Below are 6,844 nucleotides of genomic sequence, written 5' to 3' on the forward strand. Positions count from 1 at the left end.
AGGTCTATTACAAAATGGATTAATTATTTGATAGACACAAATTTAACAGACATAAGACTTTAATGGATGACTTACTACAGAGGATAAACAAAGAAATACTACTAGTGGATAAACAATAGAACAGGATTGAGGTAACAGCAAAAAAATCTTACCATTCAATTTCTAATGGCGCATATGTAGGATCCTTCCGCTCAATTTCCAGAAAACTGTCCATGGAGATGTGTTGTCCATTTTTATGGGGGAAGCCCTACACATTTCCAAGGAGTGTGTAGGAGGCTTCTGTCTCCATGATAATTTGTGTAACTTTTATAGTGTAAAGCAGTGGGTTTGGTCAATGATATTTAATTTTTGTCTCTCTTCACATCTGCTCTCCAGACAAACATATTTATGCTTAGATGGGGGTCTCAGCCCTCTTGGAGATAACTCCCTGTCAGTCATTGGTCCTGGCATGAGCTACCCCTTCTGTAAGCACGAGCTGAGTTGTTGGTGGAGGGGGCGGGAGGCATCCTGCCAAAGGCCTCCTCTCCTGCTGTCTCATTTCATGCCCCCAAATTTAGTGTCCTGCAGCTCCATATTCTGAGGGGTAGATTCAGATCAGGCTCTTGCCAATGCTATTACTTACCCAAAAAGTCAACAGCAAACTGTCAAGTGGCACCTTTCAAGCACTTCACAGATGTCATTTATTTTAAAATATTTGCTTGGGTTTAAATTTTTTATATAAAATACAAAATTAATGTGGTAAACAGTGAAAGTGAGAAATATTTTATGAACACATTTACCAAAATAAAAAGAGCTCCTAATGCTGCTGCCTAATGATGCAGCATTTTAAGAACGCTCCTTTAACACTATTTTTTGTTGTCTGATCCATAGCTTAGCACAGTAGGATTTAATTTTTGGTGTCACCATGAAATGCAATGTGCAGTATATGAAATGTTAATGTAATGCATAAATTTACAATTAAAAAAAAAAAAAACAAGGTGATGTAAACAAGGAAGTATTGAATAGCTGAAATATTCCATGGTTTGCAAGTGCCATTATGCAAAAAATACTGGGTTTTTTACAAATACATGTTTTGACACAATTCCCTGCTTTTTTTTCCCTCTTAATCTCTGAAATAAAGATTCCAATCTGAACTGAGAGGAACTAAATATTTCTTAAGCCAAACTTAATATTGCACTGATTAATATAGAGAGTTCTTACCTTTCTACAGGTGTGAACCAGCCAAACTCCAATGCCATCAGTGAAGCTACACCACTAAACATCAGCTGAAGCTTAACTTACTTAGACAACAAACACTAATTAGGGATACTCTATATGACAACAGATTAAATTTTTTTTCAATGTATGAGAATTGAGAGGTTATTTTGAGATTCAACACTATCTCTGCATCTTTTCCACAATACTGTGGATTTGAATGACTGACATAAGCCCAGAATTGACTAATTGACTCAGGATCTCAGATTGATAGTATTCAAGAAGCATTAGCAAGGTGCTTTCAGGCACATGGTGTGATGCTTGGGGTTGTCCTGAACTTGATAATCTTTGTGGGACCCTTCCAACTCAGCCTATTCTGTGATTCTCTGATGATATAATGCATGATAGTATAAAAATGACAGTATAAGTCCTGTAGTTAGACAGAGGGAATCCTGGTGAAATCTAATCATTGCTACTAGCACTGAGAGTCATCACAACATCCCATAGGTGCCATCATGATTACTAAAGTTCATAGAAATGCCCCTGCCCAAATTAAGGTGTAAATGAGACCATATGCCAGTGACAATAGTATAGATTTTATTTGATAGTAAATATGAGAGAGAGGGAGAAATTGGAAATAGGTGAGGGGGTCAGAAGGAGAGTGACAGGGACAGAATAAGGAAAAAAATCACAACTCCATGGATCCTGGTGGTGTTCCATTGATCCTCTCCAGCTGGTATTCTTGATGGTGAAGGTCCCCTGCAAAAGCACAGAATCTGGTAAATATATGCTCAGACCAGTAGGAAAACCCAGGCACCTCCCTGGGGGAGGGGTGCGAGTTTGCCACTTACAACAGACTCAGGATTTGTGCATCATGTGCAGTCCTGTGCTGCAAGGCTTCAGGAATGACTCTGGGGGACACTTCGGGGAGCTTTTGAAGGATTAAGGTACCCCATCAGCTGCCCCTCATGTGAATGCCATGTGGATGTGGCCTGTGGGGAAGCTCTGATGCATTTGGCTTTCATATGGATGCATTCTCTCCTTTAGCCTTGTTTGTTTTTTCTCAGCCTGAGATGATTAAAGAATGGATTTTCCCTTTATTTAATCTTAGTGGCTTAACTTACAATGCAAAGTCCCAGTCAGGTATCTTCAGGGAGGCTTCTTTGGTTATAGCTTCGTTATACAGTTTTTATTATAATGAGCAAAACTTTATAACAATGTTTGCGGCATTAACTCTGTTTCATTTCAGTGTCTGACAACAGGGAAACAGTTTATTCACTCAATAAAGGACTGAGCAATGAGATGCCATACACAAGCTGCTGTTGTGGTTTAGCCCCAGCAGATAGTTAAGCACTACACAGCCATTTTTAAAAAGGGAAGGGGGCAAGGATGGTAGGGGAAAGAGAAGGAAACAAAACAAAACCTAAAGCAAGAAACAACGCAAGAGAAAAAAGTTGCTCACAACCTACTGATTCATGTCCACCCTGTCCCTAACAGTCATCAGTCCCCATCATTTCACCCCTCAGCTTTCTCTGCGAGCATGGCATTACATGGTATCTGAAATACCTCAGCTGGGTTCAGCTTTCCCAGCTCCATCACTTCCAAACAACATGTGCATCCCCAGCCCCCTTGCTGGTGGAAATGAGGTGCAGAAAAGGCATTCATGCTGTGTAAACACTGCTCAGCAGTAATGAAAATATTCCCAAATTATCAACACTTTTCCAGCACAAATCCAAAACACAGTTCCACATTAATTATTGTGAAGAAATTTAACACTGCCCCAGCCAAAACTAATGCAAATGTGAAAAGTAAGAGAATCAGCACCCATTCATATCTCTTTCTGATATATGAATACAAGAGAAATGCAACATTTGGTCAAAAGAGTCTAAATATATTGTATAATTGTTCTTGATTTATCTGATCTAAACATAAGTCTTAATGTTATGTTTTATGGCAAGAAGTGACATAAAATGATCTTTAGAGAAAAAAAAGTTGAAGTTTAAAATTCAAGAATTTCTATTATCTTGTATATTAGTCCTCAAGTGTTTAAGTATGCAACACATATAATTTGAAACAATAACCAATCTGCATAGGCTGTTTTAATAGGTAGGTGGTAGTAATCATTCATTATTCTTTGAAAGACAGCGAGAATTTCATAGTCATCACAATTAAGAGAGTATAAAGACATGAAACCTTTTGATTTCCTTCTCTGTTGCTCATTCATTTGAAAAAAGTCATTAAAAATGTAAAAAGTATTCTCTTTGTATGACAAATTTGTGATGTGTTCATATCTGGATTCTACTCCAGAGTGTTTAAATTGTGACTTTGACTTTGAATAAATTAAAACTATTGTCTTAAATGTAAATGTCTAGCTAATTTTTAATGAGACCTGGACCACTACACTTGAAGCTAGAGATTAAGCCATAGGGTCACCATCTTTTTCACTTCTGCATATCAACATTAAATTGACTTTCTCAAATAGTCTAGTATTTTAAAGTAAAAAAAAAAAAAAATTGGAATATTGCAGCCAGATCTACTTCAAGGTAGTATCTACTATCTTCAAGGTAGCATCTACTTCTACTTCATATTTTGCACAAAGTAATTCCCACAAATCCAAAACTCACAATTATCAGCAAAATTGGATCTTTCTGAGGTACTATGAGCCAGGAACTTTGTACTCAGACAGCAGTGGGTGCCCCAAAGGATAAGAGGCGATCAGCACCCACAGAAATGGGCCTGCTGGGATTTTCCCTGAAGACCCAGGCTCTCACTGCCAGATGTGAAGCAAAAGGTAGGCAAAATCTGTGACCACTAGCAGTAGTCCATTCAAATCCAGTGATTTCCTGTCCAAGACCCCTAGGCACTTGAACTTGAGTCTGTCTCCTACCACACCTAGATTTATTATTCAGACCCAGATATTCCTCCTGCTGCCTTTGCATAGAAGCTCTTCCAGGTCTTATTTCATTCCAAATAATAAATCCATAGCAAACTGATAATATTTTCATTATCTGTAATATTAGTAGTAGCAACAGTAGCTGTGTTAGAAGTATTAAATAGCTCAAGTTAGCACCTCCTAATTCCAGAGCCGTGGCAGTAAATGTGGGACCAGAAAACATCACTGTTGGTCCTGTGAGGGCATTCACCTTTCAGCAAGGCAGTATGTAGCCTTATCAGATTTCAGAAAGCCCACAGGGAAATGTGGATGCAACTTGGCTACTCCTCTGAAATTTGTTTTTGAAGCTCTTCCTTTCCTTTTGCAGGAAAACTCAATAGGTTTAGTTTTAAGCTCCTGCCTTCTCTCTGAGGTGTCTTTGACAACTCTGTCTGGAAAGAGAATACTAAACTCAGTTCTCACTTGCAGTCACAAATCTCAGTGGAAGTCATTGTACAAGATCACTTTCTGTGCTATTTTTACTGTGTAACTTTAACCTTGCAACATAAGTTACACAGATGGAATTGATTTCAGTAGAATTGTCTTGGAGGTTTATGAGAGCACACTTGATCCAGCAGTAGATTATGCAAGAGATGAGCAAAGCAAAATCCTGTTAGCTTAAGAAGGAGACAGTTTGCACCTTACAAAACAAATCATAAAGTCAGTCTGGATTATAAAATGGTTTCTAAAGTTTATCAAGCATACGTTTTTCTGTAACATTCTGCTGCAGAAGGAGCAATCTTTTTCACCATGTGTAAGCTATGCCTTCTGTTGCAATGTTTTCTCCTAAGATTCTACCTCCTAGAAAGACAAAATAGTCTTCTGAAGAAATCCTGAAGAAATATTTTTCAGTTCAAATAAATAGCATTTATATGGAATGCTTATTTAATTATTTAATAATTTACAATAATTAATCATTTATGTAAAATTAAGTTTGTTAAAATAAAATACTTCAAAATCATGAGCTCTGGTCAGAGGAGTTTCTATTATGACACTTTTACATGTAAAGAGAAAAGAGAGTGAAGAATTGTAAAATCTGTTTGAGAGTATGGATGATCTTTACTTCTTTTTACTTCACCGCTTTTGCAAAACTCCTTTTACATTGCTCTTCTTTCATTGTGCTCCCTCCTACCCTGCTACTTGCTCTTTTCTAATTTTTTGGCCTACTCTTCCCTTGAGTTTTATTGCTTTTATTCCCTTTTTTTCTCTAATACAAGAAAAGAATGATAAAAAACATTTGCAAATGTACTTCTATGTTTCTTTGCCAAGGATTTAAACAGAAATCCTTTGAACTACAGGGATAGTCTCCATGACCATCTACCTCTCTTTTTTCTCCTTTGTATAATCATTCTCCATTTTCTGTTCCATTGCCCATCTCGAACGTATGAATCTCACAAGAAATACGCTACCTAGAGAAGCACCCTGGGTTATTTCACTCCTACCCAAACTATGTTTTCCCAAGGAACTTAAGTTTCCTTTATCAATAGAAAAGGTAAGTAACAGTACGCGTAATATCTCCAACTCCTCTTCCATAACTTTACCATAGCACGGTAAATCAGCATTTATGAAGGAGGCCATGAAATATTAGTGGTTGAGATAGTTCTAACACAATGACTTTTCATTCAAAGTTTCTGCTTATTTAATGATTGGCAAACTCTTACCAAAAGACAGGCAGAACTCCACCAGAAACCTTCCCATTCTCCTGTCAGTTCACCTGACACCACAGTCTGCATCACACCACACTCTCAGAGACACAGCTAATCTCAGGCCTTCAGGCTCAGCAGAGGAAGAAAACCCTGAGCTGAACAGGCATTTGGAGTGTATCTGAATTTCCCTCAGTTTTCAAATCTGATAGCCCAATATAGCAGATCACTGTGTCGCCAAGATGCAAGAGGAGTTATTGACATGGACAAATTATATTTAGCTGGTGGCTTACTACAGATTGTGCCTTGACCTTTCATGTGATCAGCAGACTAACTATGTCACTGCTTTCCAAGTAGTAGATGCAAGATTTAACAAGGAGTGAAATAATGGCATGAAGAGATGTTTTGTTGCTAAATTTGTGGGATTAGTAAACTCCTTTTCATTGACAAATATTTACCAAAATCCAGAGACTCTCTAAACACTTGCAGATAATGGATATAAACCCAGCCATTTAATCAAATTAACAACCCCTTTGGAAATCATTTCAGGACAACAGACAGACACCAGAGAGTGCCTTATGCAGCATTTGACCAGACTCTTTCTTGTAGTGTTTTAAATTACTCAAGCACCAAAGGGGCCTACACCACATCCTTAGAGAGGCAGTATTACAAAGAAGACCTTACACAGGTAAAGCAGCCTAAAATGCTCCCTCCAAGGTAATCTTTTACTCTAGCAAACCCTTCCAGACTTCTTGCAGTGTTTTGAAGAAGCTCTTCTCATACCCCACATAGGCAGGTGGAAATCTGATAAAATGGGAGGTGCTGTCAGCTCCACATCGTTTTGGTTGTGAGATGAGTTTTTATAATTGTTATGCACTGAAGCTAAACTATGAGCTGCAAGGTGGAAGAATAATCTTGCTGAGACATCTTGTTCGGCTTTAGAAAGCATGTTTATAAACCAACACGGGAGAAATGACACAAGCCTTGGTATTTGTAGTCACAAATTGAAACACTCAAGAAACAGGCAGGGATGTTTAGCCCACCATGAAGAAGGGATTAAGCAGAATCTAGTTCT

At 38.0% G+C, this 6,844-nt stretch overlaps 1 long non-coding RNA gene across 1 annotated transcript; it reads right to left on the minus strand.

The window, feature by feature from the left end:
- Window positions 1-1,768: 1,768 nt before the first annotated feature.
- On the minus strand, window positions 1,769-6,014 carry LOC115491191 (uncharacterized). The gene is made up of 2 exons (XR_003957162.4): window positions 5,788-6,014; window positions 1,769-1,953 (listed from the first exon to the last, which is right to left on the minus strand). It is a non-coding gene; the product is annotated as an uncharacterized lncRNA (long non-coding RNA).
- Between the last annotated feature and the right edge of the window lie 830 nt (window positions 6,015-6,844).

The sequence above is a fragment of the Taeniopygia guttata genome, chromosome Z (genome assembly GCF_048771995.1).
Source record: "Taeniopygia guttata chromosome Z, bTaeGut7.mat, whole genome shotgun sequence".
NCBI lineage: Eukaryota > Metazoa > Chordata > Aves > Passeriformes > Estrildidae > Taeniopygia > Taeniopygia guttata.